General features: G+C 38.7%; 1 protein-coding gene across 3 annotated transcripts in view; it reads right to left on the bottom strand.

Moving 5' to 3' along the window:
- The window catches only part of LOC129243825 (protein N-terminal asparagine amidohydrolase), a 163,028-nt gene that overhangs the window by 54,422 nt on the left and 95,157 nt on the right, over window positions 1-13,449 (bottom strand). For 2 of the 3 annotated variants that reach the window (XM_054881154.1, XM_054881156.1), the window contains exon 2: window positions 9,446-9,566. The gene's annotated coding sequence lies outside the window, so the exon portion shown is untranslated. The remainder of the gene's footprint in view (window positions 1-9,445; window positions 9,567-13,449) is intronic. The other variant, XM_054881157.1, reaches the window with a different exon arrangement.

Genomic DNA, 13,449 nt, shown 5'->3' with positions numbered 1-13,449 from the left:
TAAGAAAAATGTCTGAATTCTCATGCCTTTTGGTATGCAGATTTTATTTTTACAAGGAAACAAGCAAATATCTACTCGTATGCACACAGAAACCCAATTAAATTGTCTGTCTAACTGTCGCCCCTCAGCCAAGGTGTTTACCGGAAAGTGTATTTCGTTGGTTGTACGACTACGAAAAAGACAAAATACGCCAAAAAACAAAAAAGAACATGAAAATTTGTTAACTTGATCATGACTAAGCTAAGGTAAGCGTCTTACATTGCAAAACAAAAGAATAAAAAATGTTTGATATGTTCATTTTAGAACACATTTTAAAATGTGGTTTGAGCCAAATATATTTCTAACAATTTTCGTGTGATTACCAAAGTTTCGATTCGATCTGTTGCTTTGAAGAAGGGCGAAGTATGAGGCAGACTCACTTTTTAACAAGGCTTGAATGTGAAACTCTGACTTAGAAAAATTCGTATAAACAACCTGTGGGAAAAGCTGATATGCCAAGTAGTATCTTTTACAATGCATTCAACAACTTCGAAGTAGTCGAAAGCTTGGACATAAATAAAAATGTATGTATATTTTATGGATATCCTAAAGATAAAAGTTACTAGTGGTGAAATATTACTTTGAGGAGTATATTTCTTAAGCAACTGGTGACTCGATAAAACTATAAATACTTGAATTCAATCTTACAGGAAATGAGAACTGTGAAGAAAATTGAGCTTTGTGCCTTGATTAAGATCCTTACTAAGTAAGGGAAAACCGGAGCACATGATATGGAAGACAAGTCATTTGTTTACGGAGACTACTGCCCGAAAAAAATGTATAAACAGCAAAGTAGAGATTCAAATGAAAGAAAATAATTGTGCAAGTCGGCAGATTGAGATAGTGTCCCAAGGCGTAAAGCAAACATTTTTTTTTGGAAAATGCAGAAATACCTACTCACTGTGTCGATCAATACGATACTCACGTGGAGAGTTATAGGAATAGAAGACAGAGTGTATTGAAGGTAATAAAAGCGAAATATGTATGAGACCAAAATAACATTTTTTACAGCGTCACTGCCTTTACTTATGCCTCAACAAAATTAAAAGGGTTCTGGCGAAGAAAAATATTATAGCCAAACAATTTTACAAAAATGTTACTCAATACGAAGAAACGCTAATAATATGAAAAAATAGGCACTATTAGTCCTAAGGGTCTGATTCTCTTATTTTATACTATTCAGATTAACAAAATAAAAGAGTGAAGTGCAAAATTTTACGCACGATATCCATGAATACACCACAGTGGAACATGCAAGGTGGCGCACAATTAATCATTCTGTCGGAAGATTTATAATTTTTGCAAAGGTCGCCGTACTTCAATCATATTTGACACTTGTGAACTACACAGCTGTTACAAATATACAAGCAATGGAAGCAAAATAAGTGTCATGAGTCAAAATCATTTTTTTAATTAGTGAAAAAATTATAAAAACCACCTTCATAAACAATACGAAAACATTTGTAGCCATTACAACAACAGTGCAAGAGCCCTGGGTCTTAAGGGGCCGCCTCTGTGGCTTAAGCACGTTGAAAGGGGCCACGTTATTATATGACAGGAGTTCGAGTACCCTAGGGCCGGTCTTATAGTATCATCCCATCCTCCTCTTGAGCAATTCTGTTGCCAAGACCTGGTAGCGGTTGAGGTGACGCGGATGGTCAATGTTAGTGATTGCATCTGCTTATTTTTCTTACGATGCTCTGATAGGGCCACCTCCTGGGAGGGCCACTAGTCTCGTGAGGTTATGTGAGCGGTGTAATCTGGGCATTATCCTATGTTGCGATGCTAATGCCCAGCATACAATCTGGGGCAGCAACAAGTGCAATGGACGGGGCTCTCGACTATTCGAATTTATCGCGTCCTCTTGCCTACACATACATAGTAAGGGCTCACAGTCTACGTTTGTAACTGCTAGAAGGCAGGAGGTGATTGACCTCACCCTATCAAACTCAAAACATGGGTGGTCAATCAAGAACTGGAGAGTCGTTGCCGAAGATTCATGCTCAGACCACAGATACATTGAGTTTCAGTGTGGCGAGGAGGTACAAATGCCATTGCCCTTTAGAAACCCCAGAAAAACAGACTGATAGAAGCTTAGACTTAGACTAGCTAGAAGCACCAAGACTTCGAAAAGAACAAGCCATTGAAGCTGAATGAATTTTTTGAGTCAGCGTGTCCAATTCGACCTCTTCCTAACCGGACTGCCGTTTCTTGGTGGAATCGAGAGCTCCAGATGTTGAGACGTGAGTCGAGAAAGCTTCTAAACAGGGCCCTCAAGACTAACCGTGCTGAGGACTGGGAGCGATACCGTGAAACTACAGAAAAACTACAAGAAGCTTATTCGGGAATCGAAAAAAGCCTCATATAGGGAATTCTGCAGCGGTATTGAATCTCTGAGTGACACGGCGAAATTAGTTAGGCTCCCAGTTTTAGACCCATCAGCATGACTTCTTTCATGCTGAAAAGTTTCGAACGATTGGTGGAATTGCGCAAGCGTCAGAAGTCGATGAAGGCTCACCCTCTGTCTCAATTTCAGCCTATCAAAGTGGAAAATTCTGCGAGTTGGCACTGCAAAACCTTGTTGATGGGGTAGAGCTTGCCAGGAGGGGCTATGTACACATTTTAGACATAGAGGGGACGTTTGATAACGCCTCTTTTGACAGTATGTGTACCTCTGCTAGCAGGCACTGTGTAGACCGGGTGGTAGTGAATTGGATTCGTTCGATGCTGGCCCAAAGAATCGTCTCGTTACGAACAGAGGAAGATCTGCTGGTGTCATCCGGGGTTAAAAGAGACCCCCAAGGCGGTGTGCTGTCTCCATTGGTCTGGTGCATGGTGATCGATCCTCTACTCACCACCTTAAACGACTCGGGAGTCTACGCACAATCAAATGCGGACGATGTTGCCGGTTTGGTAACAGGCCCTTTGCTTATGAACATCTGCAGGAAGGTGCAGAAAACTCTGGACCTGATTGACACTTGGTGCTGTGCGATTGGGCTATAGGTAAATCCCACCAAGACTGGTATTGGCCTCTTCACCAGAAGGAGGAAGCTTGATGGACTCGTTCTGCCTAAGCTAAAAGGAGTCACAATCTAGTTATCCACGGAAATCAAATATCATGGAGTAATCTTCGATAGTAAACTTCTTTGGAAGTCACACGTTGAAACAAAGACATCCAAAGCACTGACAGCCTGCTGGCAGTGCAAGGGGGTTTTTGGAAAAACGTGGGGTCTTTCTCCTAGCAAGGTCCTATGGATCTACACGGCTATGATAAGACCTATTATCACCGATGCATCAGTGGTCTGGATGAGAGAGAGTCTTGACCATATCGAGACTACAACGCACTGTGGCCATCTGTTGCGTCGGAGCTTTCCCGACTACTTCAGGCCCGTCATTAGATGCTCTGATTAGTCTACCACCACTTGATGTTTTCATCCAAGGAGAGGCATTGAAGGCCATCTGCAGGCTGAAACACCATGGGAACTGGTACGACTTCTGTACGGCACTGGACAAGAGAGTAGGCATGGACTTTAATCCAAAGGTCCTTGCCATGCTCCTTGACTCATGCCATCCAGAGTCGTGCTTGAGAAGAGATACAGTGTGGTGCTGCCAGAGGCTCAACTGTGGTTAAAATCAGAAAATGAACTCGGCAAACACTGTTTTCGCATTTTCACGGATGGCTCCAGGACCGAGCACAGCTCCGGTGGAATCGAGCACTTTGCTATTGGAATGCATGCATCTGTGTTTCAAGCGGAGGTGTATGCTGTTCAAGAAGCGATGAACTTTGCTGTGGGAAACAGATGGAGAGACAGATTTATATGCGTCTGCAGCGACAGCCAAGCTGCGCTCATGGCTTTAGACAGCCCCCCAACCACTTAAAGGCTAGTAGTCCTGTAAATCCAGGCTGAACTATGTCAGTAGACATAATAGCCTGATGCTAACTTGGGTCCCGGGACACGTGGGTATCGCGGGAAACGAGATTTCTGACTCTTTAGCCAGGCTGGGTTCTGAGGCCAACTTTTTTTGGCAAGGAGCTCGTTTTGCCACTCCCTTCTGCAGCCATCAAAGTCACGGTTAGGAAACGGGTTATTCTAACCCATAGGCGAGCTTGGTAAGCTGAGAAAGGCTGCAGATGGACAAAATTGATGCTACCTGTCATGTCCGATCGACTGTCGCAAACCCTCCTGTCAGGGGACTGTAGGAGGCTGGTTGAACTGATGACGGGCCACTTTCTATGGCCCGCTTTTCAGAAAAGGTCACAGTTTGGTGCTGTTTATGGGCTGGAGGTATCATTGGACCGTACTTCTTCAAAGATGCTGTGAATCGTAACGTAACTGTGAATGGTGAGCGCTACCGTGAAATGATATCCAACTTTTTGTTGCCCAAAATGCAAGAGCTTGACTTGCATGACATGTGGTTTCAGCAAGACGGTGCCACATGCCACACAGCACGCGTAACAATGGACTTGTTGAGAGGCGAGTTCGGTGAACATTTTATTTCTCGTTCGGGACCTGTCAATTGGCCACCGAGATCGTGCGATATAACGCCTTTCGATTATTTTTTGTGGGGCTATGTTAAAGCTCATGTCTATTCAGACAAGCCTGCTTCAATTAACGCATTGGAAGACAACATTAAGGCATTTATATGTGAGATACCGGCCGAAACAATGGAAACAGTATGCCAAAATTGGACTAAGCGGATGGACCATTTGAAGCGCAGTTGCGGTCAATATTTGCATGAAATAATCTGCAAACATTAAATTATATGGACTGTACTATCGATTTAAATAAAAAAATTCCTGCATTTTACTGAATTTTACGTGGGTTTTTTTGAAAAACTTTCCTGTAGCTCTTATAAAATCACCCTTTACATACAATAATGAGCAGGATCGATAGATATGAAAAGCAATATTCTGTAAAAAGTAGGATTTTTTCGTACAATGTTATTCAAATTCGTTGGGCAGGTCGTATACTTAACCTCTGCTTCGCTCCACTTTCCAAGCAATTTCGCAAAAAATTATGCCTGCACGCAAGCACGTAGCACGCGTGCCTAAACAAATTCCTATCCCTGTATCCCCCGTATTTCATACAGCTTTCATAGTTTTGTGCTAATTTACGCTGCCAACACTAATTGCGTAAATATTTTTAAAATAAACTTCAAATTTCCGGAAACACCTTTAAAACGCATTTAATAGGCGAAGGTGAGCTAGCAACATAAAAGTACATACATGCATATGTGTCATTACATGCGCAGGTACTCGTTTATGAAAATGAATAACACAAAAAACAAAAACATCGGTGAGGAGGGCAAAAATGCCAGGCGCGCGAACTGCAGCCGGCCCAGTCGTTAAATCAAACAAGCCGAGCGGCAGACTAGACACCGCAAGCGAGACAAATCTCTCGACTGCCTATGGAACTGATGAAGGTGTTTGGAAGCGTTTTAAGTGCTTATCCGTGTGTATGTAGGTGAGTGTATATATGTGCGCATTTGTTCGGATACGAGCTGTGGTATTTACAGTTTATGAGATTTTTGTGTGCAACACTCCCACCATCGAATGCATTTATGCAATAGGCAAATAAAATAAGAATAAAAATAGCAATTTAAAAATGAACAGCGCTCGAAAGGATGGACAGTTCGTGGTATGTGTGGTAACAACATAAAATATTTAGTTGTAATAAAAATTTTATGTTACTTGTGTAAGTAGTGTACAAGTACGAAAAAAAAGTTTTGTTGTTGTGTATTTTGCTTTAACATTTTTCCCTCACAATGGTTGAACAGAAATTGGCAGTATCTAAGAGCCTAAAATAGTTGTAATGCGCGAACGCGTTGCCATTTACATTTAATGCGCCCGCAGAAACAGCCATAAGCACCAAAACCACCACCGCCATGGTGCACTGACAGCAACAAAAATATAAAAAAAAAAACCACGAAACACATGTGCCGCCAGACGCCTCCTCTTCCATGTAACTGCTCATAATTTTGTAGTTGGGTTCCAATTTTCCAAACAGCAGACAAAAGTCGTTCAGCGTAATGCTCGCCGTCATCGTCATCGGCATCGTTGGGGTTGTAGTGAAAAGTAAATAACAATAATAAAAACAACAATTTCAAGGAATATCTTAGTGGTGAAAAGAGCATCCATTTTATATTGCACACAATATACTTGTATTGCATATAGCACACGGCAACAACAATAACTTTGAAAAGCACGCTGACGATGGCAAAGCAGATTCATTGCCTTACAATTACCTCCGTAGTACAATGGAGGCATGCAACAGTGTGCGCCTGCGCAACATTGCCGTATCTTTAGCTGCGGCTGAATGTAGCATTTGGCGCACAAACAAATACAAATGAAAAGAAAAAAAATAATAATAAAACACCTAGAAATGAAATTATAAAACTAAATCCACTTGAGCGGGTGGCAGCAGCCCGCTAGGCTGAAACTGTAATTTATATCATTCAGCCAACCCCGTCTCTGGCCAAGCAAGGCGCATTGCATCAGAGTCGCGCTATAAAATTTCAAATTTCATCGCATACAAAACTCAGTCGAATCCAATCGAATCCAATTCGACTATTTGTGGACGTTGCTAGCAGTCGCGCTTTGTACTAGTGCTCCGGCGACTCCGGAGACACGCCTCTATCGCTGCACTGCAATCTAGTTTGCCGCTGAATGCAATGCGAGCGACGAGCGAGTTTTTATTTGCTAACCATGGATTAACTTTTTCCGCGTTTGCCCACTGCCATTGAAGCGATATATGTATTACTACAGGCCGCTCACAACCAGTGCAATTATTTCACTTTATTGGGCTACAGCTGATAGTTGGTCGACGTGTGGAGAAGATTCGCCAACACCTATTGCACAACACTGACCATTTTTTATATTTATTTCGATTCCTTTGTTTTGTGCATTTTTTTTTTGGATGAGGGGAATTATTTAGAAAATAGATTTGTGTGAGTGATAGGCCATTAGTATTGTGTATTGGATAATAAGCATGTGTGTATGTGTGTGATTATGTGGGCAGCTGCTGGCAGCAGTTTGTGTGACGGTGGCATATACATATTAGGTTTGAAGTTCGTGGCTCTATTCCCTTCTACAACCAAACTTTTGACTTTTATTTATAAAATTCGACTATTTTATTCCTTTCCGCTCAGTGCTCCTTTGGAAATAGCTTCTCTAAAATTAGGTTACGGTAAATTTACTATCGAAATTGCGCTTCAATCCACGTAGTCTTGTATTCCAATATTCTTGGCTGCTTAGGAAGTTTCGCATAGTTTTGAAAGCAATTTACTCAGGTGAATATTATAAGAATTGCAATGTTGTTGTTGAAACTATGGCCAAAGAGGTAAGGCTCAATGGGAAATGTCAGAGAGCCAGATTGATTATTCATTGTATTTGTGACTAGTTTTGATAGAGTAGATCCTATGTTAACCTAAGCCGTTCATTTGAGAGAAATCACACTTGCAAACTGCTTTTTTAAGAATTTGAGCGAATGGATATAAAACTCCAGCAAAAAATGTGCTCTTTGTGAAATGTACTGGTGGAAATCGCAAGAAAGGACGTCCTCATCTACGCTGGAAAGACCAAGTCGACAACGATCTGTCCGCACTTGGTGGTTTCTACTGGCGTCAATTGGGGCAATATTTTGGTAGCGGTCCAGATCGGCCATCGGCCATTCTAGTAAGCTAAGTAAGTAAGCATACACCATATGAATAGCCGGGTTTGGTCGAAAGATTTTGGAAGTGATCCCGAAGCGTGTACTCTCTGAGAAGGTAGGATATATTTAATATCGTTGAGATCTATCGGAGCCGTAGATACTTCCTAGATGAAGAAATTTATATTCGGCCATTGATTGCATACGAGTATTCAGCAGCATTCGTCAACAATTTTTAGGGAATGTTTTATGCAATATTCTTCATCTCCTGTTTAACTGTTTTGTACAGTGCAAAAGCAGGTTATAGCATTTGGATAGTTAGTTGGTGCGTGACTACCATTCGGAAGGGTGTAGGTTCGGGCCTCCGTGTATGAAACACAAAAATGCTAGAAAAGTCATTTTGCGGTCTTCGCTCGGCAGGCAGTGGCAAACCTCCGAGTGTATTTCTACCATGAAAAAGCTTCTCATAAAAAATATCTATCGTCCCTCGATTTGTGGAACAACAACAACAAACACGCCACAAATAAGTGGGGGAGCTCGGCCAAATACCCAAAAAGCGTGTAAACCCCAAATTTTGAAGCGGGAAACTTGAGCCCAAACAAGTGGTATCTCAATGGGCCTCCAGGTCTACCACTACATCCTCATGTGAAGTGGCAACCACCGTAACCTAACATAGATCTCATTGGTCATTTAAACAGTTGCTCAAATATATGAAACTATCATTTCATTTCATTTCAACTATCATTGTTAACTCGTCACCTTTTATATGGCTGAGCAAAGAGAACAATTAAATTTGAGTTATCACAACGGACCTTTACCTTTGGCTCTTTTTGTTGCTATTGTAGCAGTTCATAAATCCCAACTACGACATAGTCGTCGTCTATCTAATCTAACGGTAAACCCAGGGCTTAGGGTTTGCTTAAAAACGAAAAGGGCGTTAGGTGGGTGGTTAGTATCGTACGGGGTACCTTCATATGCCGGAAATATGTTGAACAAGTCGGGATTAATTCTGGATAGATAGGTAGTTTTAATCAAAGTCTACACGTTTTTAATTCACTGCATCGAAACAGTAAATTAAACACGTAAACCACACGTAAAATGGACAAAGCGCTCAATGAACTTCGCGAACAGATTTATTTATTTATATTTTTTTTTCAAAGTAAAGCTTCACAATTTGGAAGTATTGATCTGGGGTGAAACGATTCATGACTACTTGCCGAACTTTACTGAACAGAAATGTCAACACGGTTTGCCATTCTCAGCTGTCAAACCATAATTATCGATATCGATAGTTCTCACGCAGTTACAAAAACATCCGATATAACGGCAGGATATTTTTAGAGCGGTGATTTTGTACACCGTTTTATCTTAAGCCAGATAGGCTAGAATTAATTGAAAAGCTTTTACTTTGAGCTGTAAGAGATAAGACTCGCTATATAGTCTTCCGTCATACAATTGTCGTTCAAAGCTCATCAATCCTCCCAATATTGCTAGTCATAGAGAAATACTAGAAACAATATTTCCTCTCGAAAGCACTCTAAAAACAAAAATTCACGCATAAGCTGCAGAAATGATGAAGGACAAATATTATTACTTAGCCCCGTTTACAATAAGCCGTTATCAGAATTCTGTTAAAGTTTTGGTGTTGTACAGTGTCATTCTGAAATTCTAAAATCTATTAACCTAAGGACACATATGTAAGTCTGTGTATATGTGTCGGAAATTAAATTAAAAACGTATACATGCTTCACACTCACCTTCTACTTCAGTTCCTTATATCGCCAAACGACGTTTCACTTAAACACATCCTTCAACTTTTACTCTTCCTCTTCTTCAATATATGTATATAGGTTTGTATGTGTGCTTGCTTGTTAGCTGCTGCAAAAAGGATTAAGAAAAATATACGTTAGATAAAACTAAATTAAATTATTTATTCAGCCACATACAAACTACAAACACAACTTTTAGCTTATCGAATTCGACAACCACAGGATGGGCAGGGCAGCAAAAAGGACTTTATTTATTTCTATGGTTTTAAAACAAAATAAAAGTCAATAGTCAATCAGCTTAACAAGGAGTTATTCAATGAATATTTTAACTAATTTCCGGCAAGTGGCGTACGAGGATTTTGCATAGATATATGTAAGTGTAGGGGTGTAGCATGATTTGTTACATAGTGAAAAAACGGGAAATTAAAATTGATTTCATTTGGATGATAAACTAAGGTATTGAGTAGTAGTGGTGATGGTGCAGTGGCCAATGCCAGTTGGTTTCTGAATGCTCGTAACAGGTGAAAAGCAGGTTGATAAGCAATTTTTTAATTTGGGGGAAATATACAAAATTATTGACTTTTCCATTTCTTGTTATGTATAATAACTTTACAAAAATATATAATTGTTGGGGATCGAAAAAAGACGCACGCACCAATTGCCATTATACATTTTTAATTTTAACAAATTTTCAGTGAAAATGAAGTTCATTTTTCAAAATCCAAAAATTTATTTTTGTAGAAAATCAAAACTAAAAAAAATTCTTCGTTGTTTTTAATAAAATTTTTTAAATGAATTTTTAACTAAAAGTATAGTTCATTCTTTAACAAAAAAAACCCTAACAAAAATGCTTTCTTTTTAAAATCAAAACCCAAAACCTTTTGTTTTATTTATACCTATGTATATATAATATATATAATTGGCGCGTACATCCTTTTTGCGTTTTTGGCCAAGCTCCTCCTCCTATTTGTGGTGTGCGTCTCAATGTTGTTCCAAAAATGGAGCGACCTTCAGTTTCAAGCCGACTCCGAACGGCAGATATATATATATTTTTTTTATGAGGAGCTTTTTCATGGCAGGAATACACTCGAAGGTTTGCTATTGCCTGCCGAGGGGTGACCGCTATTAGAGAAACTTTTTCTTTTTTGGTGTTTCACCGAGATTCGAACCTACGTTCTCTCTGGATTCCGAATGGTAGTGACACACCAACCCATTCGGCTACGGCGGCCGCCATTTTTTTATTAGCTGCAACTAATTTTCAGTAATAATATAATTCATTCTTTAACAAAATCATTTCAAAACTCCAAACTTTGTACGAAATTCAAAAAAATTCATTAAATACTCTTAAAAATTTCAAAATATTTAATTAGTTTGTAAAAAGCTTTTGTAGCTCATTAAATTTTAGTACATATTTACTTTATATAAACCTCAAGCATACATATAATATTTATACAGGATGCATACGGTAGTTGAGGACACGAAAAATGTAGCTATAACTTCCCGAAACTTATTTTTTTGCCATTTTTTAGAAAATCCATGGGGGAGTACTTATACAATTGAACTCAAAAAAAGAAATGACATGCGGTTGTCGTCGGCATACATATGTATGTGCAAATCATACGGATTTTAAAATTTAAAATTTTTATATATGCGATCGTTCATTCATTCATAAGGTTCACCGAGAATTGGAACAATCAGGCGGCGATACGGAATCTGTTGCAAAACACAAAAAACACGAGGAAATTATCTGGTCTAAATCCTACGTTATGAGGCAGTTTATGTCGGAGCAAACACGAGAACAGTGAGTTATCCGAACAAAACGCCTTCTCAACAATGTGAGACACCCTGAATCGCCTGAAATGTTACAGGTTTTTTATGACGAACACCAAAAAACCGGTTGTAATGCACACGCAGTTTCTAGTCATTGTTGTGGTTTTAAGAGTTCTGAGCAACAAAGGATATGTCATGTCAGCACACTTCTTTACTCAAGGAATCGGAGTGAATTCTGCTGCTTATATCGATGTTCTAGAGACAATACTGAAATCTTGAATTGATAGTGTACGCGGTGACAGCACATACATCTTTCAGCAAGACTCTGCCCCTTCACACAAAGCGATGCGGACACAATATTGGACGGCTGAAAATCTTAATGACCTCATAACACCTAACTACCAAGATCTTAATCCCCTGTATTACTACGTATGGGACGTAGTTGAGCGTGAAACTTATAAGCATCCTCATTTTCCATCCACCATTTATTCTCAGAAGGCTGCAATTAATGCCGTTATGGTCAATGTGTATGTATGCAATCGTTTCCGGACATGGATCGAGTGGGTTATTGCAGCTAATGGAGATTTTATTGAATGATTTTTTACACATATTATGTAAATTAATGTTGTGTAAAGCTTCGTGAAGTTTCATTAAATTTTGTTTTAAATAAAAGATAATTAGTTACACTCTCAAGTTGTCTTCAATACAAATACAGGGTGCATTTATAATTTTTTTGAAATTTGTGAAGTGAAACCAAAAGAGGAGATTATATATTATTCGTAGTACATTTCTCTCTCGGATATTCAATAGCAACTGTGGTACGTACGGGCAAATATTAAATTATAAATAAAAAAATAGGAGGTAGCATAAAAAAACAAATGTGTGCCATCCCACTGCATACTCTTTTCAATAAGAAAAAAAATGCTTACAAAATTAAAAACGCGCTCAATTTTTTAAAATAACTTTAAAATGCGTAACTAACTTAAATCTTCAGTCACCACATCGCCAACAGCCGACCGCTAACTACTAATTAAATGGCGCCTATATTTTATAGTTAACAAAAGATATTATTATTCGCGCACATACATATACTCATACTCGTACACATGTGAACATTACAAGCACCATATGCAAGTTAGCAGATACACCCGTACCTGTTATTTGCTGCCAGTGTATATTATTAATAAAATAACTAACTAGACAGTTTATTTTGTCATTAATGTTAGCTTCGTTATAAATTTGTATCAGTGGTAGCAACTCAATTTGCAGGCTTTTGCATGTAACATTGCACTCTACTACACCTGCACATGGACTGTAATTAACAGAGCGAAGCTATTCAGAGCGCATCATGCAAACCTTTCTGATTGGTCAAGCTATTCGTAGTGTATAATGGATAAATATCCAATCAGAGCGTTGCGAATTGAAAATAGTGACGAAAATGAAAAATAGTGATGATAGACATTATAAGCAAAGGTAAAGGGGGTTATAATTAGTTTTTGTACCGCAAGTATAAAATCTTGAAAAGCTAGCACTTTGTCTTAGAAAAAGTTGTTTCTTATAAAAAGTTAAAAGCTCGGTGGCTGAACTTTCACACGTTACCAAATAGCCGTCTTTCCACTATATTGTTTTAGATTTTCGTGAACATATTTTTTTATTTTTCTAGTTTCTGTTGAAAAAGTAAAAAAAATATTGGAAACAATTTATGGTTTAGTAAAAATATTCGTTATCAGGAAATAGCGGGGTATGCAAACAACAAATAATTTTACTTAACAAGCATATGTATTTTTTCCGGAAGAATTAAAAAGAAAAAAGAACTTTTAAGCGTCTTAAAAAGAATTTAAGATATTTAAAAATAAAAATAACTATACTATAATTTACTGTTATGATTAAGTGATTTTTGGGTTTTTTTATTATACTTATAGCAACGCCTATTCAATTCATCATATATCAAAAACTTGACCATGAAGACAGGACTGCCCGTTTCTTTGAAGCTGCACGCACTTTATGTCATTGGATTAGAGAGATTTGAGTAAACACATTCAACAACACATTATTGCATATAGAGCATCAGAACGATAAATACATAAAAAAAAAAAAAAAATAAATAATTGGCGCGTACACTTCTGTTAGGTGTTTGGCCGAGCTCCTCCTCCTATTTGTGGTGTGCGTCTTGATGTTGTTCCACAAATGGAGGGACCTACAGTTTCAAGCCGACTCCGAAC

The sequence above is a fragment of the Anastrepha obliqua genome, chromosome 4 (genome assembly GCF_027943255.1).
Source record: "Anastrepha obliqua isolate idAnaObli1 chromosome 4, idAnaObli1_1.0, whole genome shotgun sequence".
NCBI lineage: Eukaryota > Metazoa > Arthropoda > Insecta > Diptera > Tephritidae > Anastrepha > Anastrepha obliqua.
The sequence above is the reverse complement of the archived record's forward strand: the minus strand, read 5'-3'. Positions and strand labels throughout refer to the sequence as shown.